The 13,836-nt window shown below is 47.1% G+C and overlaps 1 protein-coding gene across 3 annotated transcripts in view; it reads right to left on the minus strand.

Annotated features, from left to right (window-relative positions):
* The window catches only part of LOC139265564 (serine protease 23-like), a 117,306-nt gene that overhangs the window by 91,801 nt on the left and 11,669 nt on the right, over positions 1–13,836 (minus strand). Inside the window, exon 1 of one of the 3 annotated variants that reach the window (XM_070882641.1) lies at positions 8,488–8,541. The exons of the other annotated variants lie outside the window; for them this stretch is intronic. The gene's annotated coding sequence lies outside the window, so the exon portion shown is untranslated. Of the gene's footprint in view, positions 1–8,487; positions 8,542–13,836 lie in introns of those variants that run through there. 3 annotated transcript variants of the gene reach the window in all.

The following is a 13,836-nucleotide window of genomic DNA, read 5'->3' on the forward strand; positions in this document are numbered from 1 at the left end:
AAGGGACCGAGTTTGCTGATGATACAAAGATGGGTGGGAAAGCAAATTGTGAGGCGGACACACAAAATCTGTAAAGGGATATAGACAGGCTAAGAGTGTGGGCAAAAATTTGGCAGATGAAGTATAATGTGGGGAAATGTGAGGTTATCCACTTTGGCAGAAATAATAGGAAAGCAAATTACAATTTAAATGGAGAAAAATTGCAAAATGCTGCAGTACAGAGGGACCTGGGGTTCCTTATGCATGAAACACAAAAAGTTAGTAGGCAGGTACAGCAAGTAATCAGGAAGGCAAATGGAGTGTTGGCCTTTATTGCAAAGGGGATGGAGTATAAAAGCAGAGAAGTCCTGCTACAACTGTACAGGGTATTGGTGAGGCCACACCTGGAGTACTGCGTACAGTTTTGGTATCCGTATTTAAGGAAGGATATACTTGCATTGGAGGCTGTTCAGAGAAGGTTCACTAGGTTGATTCCGGAGATGAGGGGGTTGATTTATGAGGATATGTTGAGTAGGTTGGGCCTATACACATTGGAGTTCAGAAGAATGAGAGGTAATCTGATTGAAACATATAAGACGATGAGGGGGCTTGACAAGGTGGATGCAGAGAGGATATTTCCACTCATAGGGGAAACTAAAACTAGGGGACATTGTCTTAGAATAAGGGGCCGCCCATTTAAAACTGAGATGGGGCAGAATTTCTTCTCTGAGGCTTGTAAATCTATGAAATTCTCTGCCCCAAAGAGTTGTGGAAGCTGGGTCATTGAATATATTTAAGGCGGAGACAGACAGATTTTTGAGCGATAAGGGAGTAAAGGGTTATGGGGAGCGGGCGGGGAAGTGGAGCTGAGCCCATGATCAGTTCAGCCATAATCTTATTGAATGGCGGAGCAGGCGCTAGGGGCCAAATGGCCTACTCCTGCTTCTATTTCTTATGTTCTTATGGACAGAACAAATGTCATTTCTGAATCGGATTAACCCTCAGTATTGGGTCATTTTAACTACCTCAGATTATCAGGGCCATTGTTTTCATCCCAGATAATTTTCATCTGCCTTCATGTTCTTCTCTCCTTGCGTTACTACCTTTTGAATATATAGATTTTTTTCTCTCCCTCCTCCATTTATCCACCATCCTTTTCTTCATCTGCCATCGCTTCCTGATTCTGTGTTCCTTTTCCATCATCTTTCTTTTCTTTATCTTTGCTGTCCAATGTTCCAGATTTATTTTCTCTCTCTCTGCCCTTTGTCCATCCTCCATCAGGTTCTTTTGTTTTTTACCTTCTCCTGTCCACCTCAATCTTTCAGTTGTACTTTTGGTATCTAAATCACTGACCCCCTAATAGCCCACCACCTCCACTAATCCTACCCATCCACAAACACTGGCGGTGGGAGATTCTCTGATTCCAACGTTATTTTCTTGTCTTGTATGTTAAAGCATAAAATCCAAAATGCTAGTTCTCTAAGCTTTTCCACATATTTTTCAATCTGACACAAGGGTAAAAAAAATTCATATAAAGAGAACCTAATTGGAATCCTAGCCTTTGTGAATGTCTAAGGGACAGCAACAGCCATGGTTACATTATTACACAACCTGAACTGTGTTTTATTTCGGCAAATGGAACTGATCTGACTTTATTCTTGTATGATGCTCAAATAATACTTTAAAATAAATGATAGGTCTTGGTAGACACTCCTCTAAACTTTTCATTCAATATTTACATTCTTAAGGGGACGGAATAATGTATGAGTTCTTTCCATGATCAGTTCTAATACCGCAGAGTTGCCCTCAGAATAGCACTAAAAGTTGGTTGTGGCAAAGTTATCTAGTTTTGTCTAAACTAATTAGTTTTAAACTTTGATACCTTACTGATTGAATTGAAATTATTTTAATTAGAAAAAAAATTGCACAAGCTCAGGGGCAGGCATGGTGCTCACTCTGAGGTTTTGAGTCTGAATCAAACCCAAACTGGTGGGAAGCATGTCTGCTCTTTCTCGGATCAATACAGCTCCTAAATGAAATGGTTATGGCTAGATTTGCAAAATAAAACTGATCAGAATTAAACACTAATTTGCACGATCAGAAACCAGAGGATGGTTGGCGTGGGGAAATGGAAAACTTCATACTGGTGCAGTAAGGTGCACTTCTGAAGTTGGTAATAAGCTGCAGTGCTATATGCAATGTTGAGGGAGCTTTAATCTGCATCTATTTCATGCTATACCCAACCTGGGCTTACTTGATGTGACAGTGTAGCAGGAGCTTTGTTCAACATCTAATTCATGCTGTGCTTATTTTGGCAGTGCTTAATGTCGATATCTTTGGAATTCTCCACCCCAGATGACTCTGGATGCTCAGGTGTTGAGTATATTCAAGACTGATAGCGATAGATTTTTGGACACCAAGGTGATAAAGTGGAGTTGAGGTAGAAGATCAGCCATAATCTGATTGAATAGTGGGGCAGGCTCGAGGAGCTGTCTTGCCCATTTCTTGCGTTATAATACTGGGTATTCTCCGGAACTGAGGTCTCTCACCACAATAAGACAGCCATAAAAATTATACCATCATTGTTTGATGTTGCCATAGCTGCAGCTGCTCTGGGATACGACCATAGCAGTGGTGTGGCAAGAAAACTTGACATTGGGATTCAGGTAAGATATTTGATGTTTTAAGAAATATATCGATTAATTTTTTTTATACCTTTTTTTGTTTCTTTGCAGTAGGTTAAGGGGAGTACTTTAAACAAAGCCTCCCCCAACCCCCAGACTTTCTTTCCCCCTTTACAAAACTAATTGTGGTGAAATATTATGGCCTGATGAATTAAATATAGCCAGCTGGAAAAATGGAAATTCAAGCCCTATTTTTCTCATCTCTGCTTTGGTATTTTAATGCGGTACTGAGGGAGTACTGTACTATCGAAAGTGCTATCTTTCGAATGAAATGTTAAACCAAGACCGCTTCTGCAATGTCAAGTGAACGTAAAAAATCCCATAACACAATTCAAAGAAGAGCAGGGAAATTCTGCCAGCGTCCTATGCAATATGTATCTTTCAATCAGTGTCACCGAAGCAGATTATGTAGTCATTTATCTCATTGCTGTTTGTGGGACCTTGCTGTGTGCAAATTGGCTGCTGTGTTTTCCTATATTACAATAGCAACTGCACTTCAAAAGTATTTAATTGGCTGTCTTGGCTGTGAATCACTTGAGACATCTGAGATTGTAAAAGGCAATATATAACTGCAAGTTGATTCATTCTTGTTCCTGACATGTATCTTTTAGCCCAGTTTCTCTCAGGTGTATAAATGAATTGAAAATGTGCCTCCCTTGTCCTGTGAGCTTCTGTACCTGTTGGTCCTTTTCCTTGTCACATTTTGGGATGTTCAACCATTGTGCTGTAGAAAGATTTAACGACCCTCGTTTGATCAGAAGACAGGCCACATTCCTTAGATCAGTCTATCTGGCTCAGCAAACACATCTCCCCACCCCCACCCAGCAGCTGCAAAGTGGGTTTTAAACATTTACAAACAATTTAACAATAACATTTCAATATAAATCATACCCTGATTCTTCTGTGGCAAAATGGTTGAACATCCCAAAATGTGACATCCATCATCTGTGTATTTTTCACTAATCCTGCATGTTGAATCTCAAATTTACTGCCTTTTTATATATGTGTGGGTACTCTTACTGCACTTGGGAGCCCTCTTTCTATTTCATTCCTAGGGGGCTATATTGCCCCACACCCATTGGGAGCAGTAACCTTCCGGGGCCGGGATCTTTTAGCGCCCAGCGTGGAATGGGCCTTACTGCCCCTGAAAGCAAGCGGATCACTATCTCTGGCACTCAGCTTCCTGTAGGGTTGGGTCCTGGGGCCCTGAAGGAAGCTCTAAACACCGCTCCCGTTCGATTAAAGGGGAGGGCCGCTGCGCACTCTGCATGGTCTCTGATGGCCACCACTGGGCCATCAGGACGGCGTGCGGCCAGGCCAGCAGTCCGGCAGCCAAGACGGAGTGCCGGGCTGCACGATGGCGGCGGCCCGGACCACGCTAGGGCCGCCGTGGTAGAGCCAACCCGCGAGTTGTTCGACAAAAAAAGATGGTGGCCCAGGGCGCTGGTGCCCTCCCCTTTAAGGAGCACCTTGAGAGCAGATGTCGACCAGCCTCGTGGCCTGCGGGGCAATTTTCCCCGCTGGGCATTAAGGGGTCGGCATGGGACGGTGAGGGGTCAGCACGCATTGCAATGATGTCATCGCCGGATTCGCGGCAGCCCGGGGCGCTAACCGAGCCAGCACCAATGCATCCTCCTGGGCAATTTCCCGGGATGTGGTAGTGCCCCCTCCCCCAGACAAAAACTGTCTCCTTCCCCCCCCCCCCCCCCCCCCCGGAGGTGCTAATGGGGTTATAAAAAGGGGCAATTTCACCCACCCCTTGGCCTCGGTTTCAATTTGAAGCTGCTTTTACATTGCGAGGTGCCCATAATAGTGCTCCAGTCTTCTTGGTCTTAGTGAGTTTGGCAGTTTTACAGTTGGCTTGCAGCCGACTGCATGAGCTCCAAATTTTGCAATTTATAAAAAATACCTTTAAACAATACGTTTATTGCCTACAGTAAACTCTCCCTGTAGTGTTCTGATGTGCCACATCTCACTGTTTTCTGACACAGCACATACCCCTCATGGTAACATTCTGATATAATCCACACCCTTCACCGTGCATTTTCTGATGTACTCTATGCCCCTATTTTTAGCACTTTGCCAAAAGCTCTCTTTCTCTAACTCTGATTTTCTCTATGCCTTTCATTTTAATAAGAACATAAGAACATAAGAAATAGGAGCAGGAGTAGGCCATTTGATCCCTCGAGCCTGCTCCTCCATTTAATAAGATGGCTGATCTGATCATGGACCCAGCTCCACTTCCCTGCCCGTTCCCCACATACTTCTGATGTACCTAAATCCTTCATTGTAGCCCTACACTGCCCATTATAACGATCTCTGATGTACTAAATACCTCTCATTGTTCGATCTAACCCTCATTGTAGCACGTTCCGATATACCCTGCGTCTTTCATTGTAGCACGTTCTGATATGTTGTCATGTATGTATGCTTGGGGTTACTAGCCACCAGCAAGCACCACTGTCAGAGGTCATTGGGCTGTACGCACGTGTGTGCAGGCCAGGTATATAAAGCAAGCCACCATGTAATGTGGGCACTTTGGGCCAGAATAAAGTTGAGCCAGGTTTGCACCTGAGTGAGTTTACAGTATTCAGTCTATCGAGTTATTACACACAACATTTGGCGACGAAGAACCTTCACATGCTAAATGAGCACCATTAGAATTCTGGAGAGACTCATGGAGGGAGAGGACTGGTCAGATTTTAACGATCACCTGGACTAGTACTTCATGACCAACAAAATGGAGGAAGCTACTGGTGCAGTTAGGCACAGGGCGGTTTTCCTCACTGTTTGCGGTCCGAAAATCTATGGCCTCATAAAGAATCTTCTCTCGCCTGCACGTCCAATGGACAAGGTCTATGAGGAATTGTGTGCTCTGGTACGTGACCATCTCAAACCAAAAGAAGGCATCATCATCCCACGCTATCGATTCTACACGCACGTTCGTTCTGAGGGCCAGGATGTATCGGAATTTGTCGCCGACCTAAGACGTCTTGCTGGACCATGTAAATTCGAAGACGCATTGAGAGACATGCTGCGAGATTTCTTCGTAATAGGAATCAACCATGAGATGATCCTCCGGAAGTTATTGGCTGCGGATACGCTGGATTTGAGCAAGGCCATCGCGATTGTCCAGGCATGCATGATGATGGATGATAATTTAAGGCAGATATCATCGAAGAGCCGGAGTTCCACGGCAAGTACTGTAAATAAGATTGTGTCGTCGTATGGCAGAGCTGCTTATGGCAGGGCCTACTCGACTGCGTATGCAAAACCTGTAGCTGCTCAAAGTCCGCCAACGGATACGAATCCCATTTCACCCTGTTGGCGACGTGGGGGCAATTATTGGCATCATCAGTGTTGTTTTAAACAGTACATCTATAAAGACTGTTCCAAAGTGGGGTATCTTCAGCGAATGTATCCACAACTGAGCAAGCATGCTGCGACTCACCACGTGGATGATGATGACCAGTCCAGCGCGGACCTGGAAATGCAACCCGAGATACCCGAGGAGGAAGTATATGGATTGTATTCATTCCTGACAAAGAGCCAACCGATAGTGGTTAATGTGAAACTAAATGGCGTGCCGGTATCGATGGAATTGGTGCGAGTCAGTCGATAATGAGCCAAAGGACATTCGACAAGGCTGTGAAGCCTAAGCTGAGTCCAGTCAATGCCAAGTTGCGTACTTACAGCAAAGAACTCATACCGGTGATTGGCAGTGTAGTAGTCAAGGTGTCGTATGATGGTGTGGTTCATGATCCACCGTTATGGATCGTTCCAGGAAATGGTCCAACACTGTTCGGCAGGAATTGGCTCGAAAAAATCAAATGGAATTGGAACGATATCAAAGCGCTTCGTGTGCTCAAGTGCTGAGCAAGTTTCCTTCGTTGTTTGAACCGGGCATCAGCAATTTCACTGAAGCCAAGATGCAGATTCACCTGGACTCGGGTGTTTGACCCATCCATCATAAAGCTCGGGCTGTTCCATACATGATGAGGAGAAGGTCGAAATTGAGCTGGACAGACTCCAACATGAAGGGGTCATATCACCGGTTGAATTTAACAAATGGGCCAGTCCCAGTGTTCCTGTGTTGAAGAGCGATGGCACTGTCAGGATTTGTGGAGACTACAAGGTTACGATCAACCGATTTTCAAAACCGGTTCAGTACCCATTATCGATGGCTGATGGCTTGTTTGCAACGCTAGCCGGTGGGAAGTCATTCACTAAACTGGATCTGATGTCGGCCTATATAACACAGGAGCTCATCGACACATCAAAGAAACTTACGTGTATCAACACTCAAAGGACTGTTTATCTACAACAGGTGTTCTTTTGGAATTCGCTGGGCTGCAGCCATATTTCAGAGGAACATGGAGAGTCTACCGAAGTCCATCCCTAGAACCGTCATGTTTCAAGATGACATACTGGTCATAGGTCGTGACTGTTATGTATTGATGTGTGTATCGTCCTGATACCTTAAATGTATAATAAGCACAATGGTACACCACAGAGGGCGCTGTGGTGGGAAACCTGAAAGTACCTGCAAGAGGCAGTATAAAAGGCTGACTACCACACCTGAGAGTCACTCTGAGGCTGTTCAATAAAGGACGAAGGTCACAGCAGTTAGATTAACACCAGACCGTGTGGAGTCAGTGATTTGTGTGCTGCATACACCACAGTGACATCGCTGAACAGCTGAACAACCTTGAAGAGGTTCTACATTGTCTGGACAAAGTGGGACTCGGGCTGAAACGTTCGAAGTGTGTTTTCATGGCACCGGAAGTCGAATTTCTGGGGAGGAAGATTGCTGCTGATGGCATCAGGCCCACGGACACAAAAACCAAGGCCATCAAAAATGCACCCAGGCCTCAGAATGTGATGGAGCTGCGTTCGTTCCTTGGTCTACTCAATTGCTTCGGTAAGTTCTTACATAGATTGAGCACTTTATTTGAGCACTTTACATGCTGCTCAGAAAAGGCGACAACTGGGTTTGGGGTGTGTCTCAAGATAGAGCTTTCGAGAAAGCTACAAATCTGTTTTGCTCCAACAAGCTGCTGGTACATTATGATCCGTGTAAGCGTCTAGTATTGGCCGGTGATGCTTCATCATATGAGGTTGGCTGCGTGCTCCAACAAGCTAATGAGTCAGGTAAACTACAACCTGTTGCATATGTTTCAAAAAGTTTGTCAAAGGCGGAAAGCGCCTACAGCATGGTGGAAAAAGAAGCTTTAGCCTGCGTGTATAGGGTTAAAAAGATGCATCAGTACCTGTTTGGTCTTTGTTTTGAACTCGAAATGGATCACAAGCCACCCATTTCATTGTTTTCGGAAAACAAAGGTATAAGTACCAATGCATTGTCCCGCATCCAGAGGTGGGCGCTGACATTATCGGCTTATGATTATGTCATTCGCCATAGACCTGGCACCGAGCATTGTGCCGATGCACTGAGCCGTCTGCCTTTGCCCACACTGGAGGTGGAGATGCCACAACCTGCAGATCTACTGTTAGTTATGGATGCTTTCGAGAGTGAAGGAACCCCTATCACTGCTCAACAAGTTAGGACCTGGACCAGACAGGACCCGGTTTTATCGGTTGTAAAACTTTGTATCCTTAGTGGTGATTGGTCTGCTATACCTATGGAAATGTGTGATGAGACCAAACATTACAACTGTCGCAAAGACGAACTATCCATTCAGTCAGATTGTTTACTGTGGGGTGTCATGTATGTAACCACAATGTAATACCACTGTATTACTGTATACACTCAACCTAGATGCACACCTTGACTACAAGGGGTGAACTTGTGGGAGACACTCCTTACCTGATTACACAGGTATAAAAAGGGAGGTCCCACGCAGGGTCATCGTCTTCGGAGCCCTGTGAATAAAGAGTTAAGGTCACAGAGTGACCTTGTCCCCAGAATGTGCCTCGAGTGGTTTCATACTGTAGAGTAAGGACTTTACATTGGCGACGAGAAACGGGAATTCACGATCCACGAGAATGGCCACTGGCAGCACAGAGGAATGGTACTGTGTTGGGGAAGACTGGGACGATTTTGTTGAGAGGCTTCAGCAAAGCTTCGTTACAAAAGAATGGCTGGGGGATGAAGTGGCTGACAAGCGAAGGGCTTATCTTTTGACCAGCTGCGGACCAAAGACTTACGCGCTCATGAAGGACTTACTAGCACCTGAAAAGCCGGCGGACAAAACCTTTGAAGAACTTAGCAAATTGATTGGGGAGCACCTCAAACGGCGTTTAGCATACATGTGGCCCGACACAGATTCAACACCCACTGACGTCGTGAACGACAGAGCATACCGGACTTCATAGCGGACCTCCGGTGTTTGGCCAGCCTCCGTAAATTCACAGACGCCTGCAGGGGGGAGATGCTAAGGGACTTCTTTATCGAGGGCATCAGTCATGCGGGAATTTTCCACAAACTAATTGAGAACAAGGATGTGACCTTGGAAGCGGTGGCGTTGATAGCTCAGAGGAGGAAGAGACGAAAATAATATACGCGCGCAATTCTACCTCTTAACGCAGCGATGGATCAGGGAGTCAACATCATCAATGCGACTCAGAGCCCCGCAGGCAACCAGGGGCAGTCTGACACTCCCCTGGCAGCAATCGACCCCAGAGTAGGACTTCAACAGAGACAATGGCAGGCTGAATGGACATTCACGCCATCACAGTGGACAATGCAGCCCGGGTTGGGGCCATTGACACCCACCAATAAGGTACTTAAGAGCAGTCAAAGGGACAGTCAGTGCGGAATGCCTGGCCACAGTCCCTTTGTTCCCAACAATGGAAACTTTAACTCATGCTGGAGGTGTGGGGGAAAACACTCAGCTAGATCTTGCGGATTTCAACAGTTTGTCTGCAGAAACTGCAATCTGAAGGGCCACTTAGCTTGAATGTGCAGGAAGTCTGTAACCAGACTAATATGAGGCGGATGTACCAGAAGGGGGTTATTTTAGGCAGGATAACTTTTGGAGCAAATCGATGGACGCCGAGGTTCAGCGAGTCCATGTGACGAATATCACAGTTCATACACCAAAACGCCACCAATGATGATGAGGGTTTTATTAAATGGTATCCCTGTACGCATGGAGCTGGACAATGGGGCCAGCCAGTCACTTATGGGCATTCAGCAATTTGAGAAGCTATGGCCACTTAAAGCCAGTAGACCCAAATTAGGACTTACACTAAAGAAATCATTCCGGTGCTAGGCAGTGCAATGTTGGCTGTCACACACAATGGGGTAGTGAATCGGCTGCCACTCTGTAATGTCCAGGCAATGGTCCCGCACTGTTGGGGAGGAGCTGGTTAACCAAGATGAACTGGAAATTGGGTGATGTTCACGCAATGTCCCCTGTGGAGTGAAGTTCATGCTCAGAAGTCCTACAACAATTCGATTCACTATTCCAACCTGGCTTCGGGACTTTCAAAGGCACTAAAGTAGTGATGCACATCACCCCGGACGCCAGGCCAATGCACCACAAAGCCAGAGCGGTGCCGTATGTGATGCGGGAAAAGATCGGAGCGAATTGGACCGGCTCTTGAGAGAGGGCATTATCTCGCCTGTTGAATTCAACGACTGGGCGAGCCCCATCATTCCCGTTCTAAAAGTGGATGGCTCTGTTAGGATCTGTGGAGGCTACAAGGCCGCCATCAATCGGGTGTCCCTACAAGATCAATACCCGCTCCCGAGAGTGGAGGACCTCTTCACCACGCTGGCAGGCGGCAAGTTGTTCACCAAGTTGGACCTCACTTCAGCCTATATGACCCAGGAACTGGCCGACGAATCCAAACTACTGACCACCATCACCACGCACAAGGGACTGTACGTTTATAACAGGTGCCCGTTTGGCATTCGATCAGCGGCTGCGATTTTTCAACGAAACATGGAAAGCCTGCTTAAATCCATTCCTGGAACGATCGTATTCCAGGACGACACCCTCATCACGGGTTGAGACACCGAGGAACACCTCCACAACCTGGAGGTGCTACGCCGACTGGACCGGGTAGACCTGCGACCCAAGAAGTCTAAATGTGTGTTCTTAGCTCCTGAGGTTGAGTTTCTGGGCAGGAGGGTTGCTGCAGATGGGATTCGGCCCACCGAATCCAAAACAGAGGCGATTCGAGAGCACCCAAGCCCTGCAACACATCGGAGTTGCGTTCATTCCTGGAACTTTCTGCCGAACTTGAGCACGTTGTTGGAGCCGCTACATGTGTTCCTGCGTAAGGGTTGCGATTGGTTTTGGAGGGACTGTCCGGAACGGGCTTTTGATCGGGCGCGAAACCTACTTTGTTCAAATAAGTTGTTGACCCTGTAGGACCCCTGTAAGAAATTGGTTCTGACATGTGATGCATCGTCCTATGGGGCTGGGTGCATGTTGCAGCAGGGCAATGCTGAGGGTCAACTACAACCTGTGGCTTATGCATCCAGGTCGTTCTCTCAAGCAGAACGGGGATATGGGATAGTCGAGAAGGAAGCGCTTGCATGTGTAAAAAAAAATGCATCAGTACCTCTTTGGTAGGAAGTTTGAATTAGAGACGGACCACAAGCCATTAACATCCCTGTTGTCAGACAGCAAGGCTATCAATGCCAACGCATCAGCTCGCATACAGCGATGGGCTCTCACGCTGGCTGCTTATGACAACTCCATCCGGCACCGGCCCGGCACTGAAAATTGCACTGACGCGCTCAGCAGGCTTCCATTGGCCACCACTGAGGGGGCAGTGGAGCAAAGCGCCGAGATGGTCATGGCTGTCGATGCCTTTGACAGCGCATGCTCCCCCATCACAGCCCGCCAGATCAAAATCTGGACAAACAGAGACCCCCTCTTATCCCTGATTAAGAAATGTGTCCTGACTGGGGATTGGGCGCCCGTACATGGGGCATGCCCTGAGGAGGTCAGACCGTTCCACAGACGGATGGACGAGCTCTCCATCCAAGCCAACTGCCTACTATGGGGCAGCTGGGTAGTCATGCCCCAGAAGGGCAGGGAGGCATTCATCAGGGAACTCCACAGCGAGAACCCAGGCATTGTGCTGATGATGTTTGGTGGCCTGGAATTGATTCAGATCTGGTTTGCAGGTGCACGACGTGTGCCCAGCTGGGTAATGCCCCCAGGGAGGCCCTGCTCAGCCCGTGGCCCTGGCTCACCAGGCCATGGTCACGCATTCACGTTGACTATGTGGGCCTGTTCATGGATAAGATGTTCCTTATTGTGGTAGATGCGTACTCGAAATGGATCGAGTGCATCATTCTGAATTCATGCACGTCATCCACCACCGTGGAAAGCCTACGTGCGATCTTTGCAACCCATGGCTTGCCGGACATCCTGGTTAGTGGTAATGGCCCATGTTTCACAAGCTACGAATTCCGAGAGTTTATGTCAGGCAACCATGTCAGGACTGCACCATTCAAGCCGGCCTCCAATGGCCAGGCGGAACGTACGGTCCAAATCATTAAGCAAGGTATCCTCAGGATTCAAGCATCCTCCCTACAGTGCCGCCTATCGCGTCTCCTGCTGACCTATAGGTCCCGACCGCACTCGCTCACGGGGGTCCCGCCCCCAGACCTACTTATGAAACGGACACTCAAAACTCAGGTGTCGCTCATTCACCCAGTCCTGACCGACATAATAGAGGGCAAGCGCAAGTCACAAAACGAGTACCATGACCGTAATTCGAGGGGGAGATGTGTAGAAATAAATGATGCTGTATTCGTCCTCAATCATGCCATGAGTTCCAAATGGCTTGAGGGCACCGTAATTGACAAAGAGGGGAATAGGGTCATCGTGGTAAAACTCAACAATGGTCAGAGATGCCGTGAGCATCTGGACCAAGTAAAAAAAAAAGATTCAACATCGACATGGAGGAACCTGAAGAAGACCATGAGATGGAGCTCACAACACCACCAGTGAACGAGCAACAAGAGCAACCAGAAGAATGCACAGTCCCTGCGGTCAGCCCGGACAGGCCGGAATCACCACCGGTGACAGACACTCACGTCAGTGTCCAACAACCAGAGCCCCAACTGCGGCGCTCCACGAGGGAGCATAGACCACCTGAAAGACTAAACCTATGATCCCAATAAGACTTTGGGGGGGGTGGCGGCGGGAGGTGATGTCATGTATGTAACCACAATGTAACATCACTGTATTACTGTATACACTCAACCTAGATGCACACCTTGACCGCAAGGGGTGAACTTGTGGGAGACACTCATTACCTGATCAAACAGGTATAAAAAGGGAGGTCCCACGCAGGGTCATCATCTTCGGAGTCCTGTGAATAAAGAGTTAAGGTCACATAGTGACCTTGTCCCCAGAATGTGCCTCGTGTGGTTTCATACTGTAGAGTAAGGACTTTACATGGGGTAATCATGTTGTTATGCCTAAGAAAGGCAGAGAGAAATTTGTACGTGATCTACACAGCACTCATCCCGGTACTGTCACGATGAAAGCCATCGCCAGGTCTCACATATAGTGGCCTGGAATTGACTCTGATCTGGAATCATATATGTATCAGTGCAACACTTGTATGCAGCTAAGTAAAGTACCAGCGGAATCTCCGCTGAGTCTGTGGCCGTGGCCATTCAAACTATGGTCGAGAATCCACATCGACTTTGCAGATCCTTTCCTGGGTAAGATTGTTTTGTTGTGGTGGATGCATATTCCAAGTGGATAGAGTGTATAATCATGTCATCAGTACATCCACAGCTACCATTGAGAGCCTTTGTGTCACGTTTGCTACTAATGGTCTGCCTGACATCGTTGAGAGCAACAACGGATCTTGCTTCACAAGTCTGGAGTTTCAAGTGTTCATGAAACTCAATGGTATTAAACATGTGAGGTCAGCACCATTCAAACCTGCTTCTAATGGTCAAGCCAAGCATGCTGTCCAAACAATCAAGCAGAGTATGAAACATGTAACTCCGGGTTCACGGCAAACTCGCTTGTCATGCATATTGCTTAGTTACAGGACAAGACCCCACACGCTTACCGGGGTCTCCCCTGCTGAACTATTGATGAATAGAGGTCTCAAGACCAAGCTCTCTCTCGTCCAGCCTGACTTGAATGATTGTGTTGAAAACAGGCGCCAAAATCAGCAGTGGTATCATGATCGTGCTGCTGTGTCACACGACATCTCTGTTAACGAT

Source organism: Pristiophorus japonicus, chromosome 6, assembly GCF_044704955.1.
Source record: "Pristiophorus japonicus isolate sPriJap1 chromosome 6, sPriJap1.hap1, whole genome shotgun sequence".
Taxonomy (NCBI): domain Eukaryota; kingdom Metazoa; phylum Chordata; class Chondrichthyes; family Pristiophoridae; genus Pristiophorus; species Pristiophorus japonicus.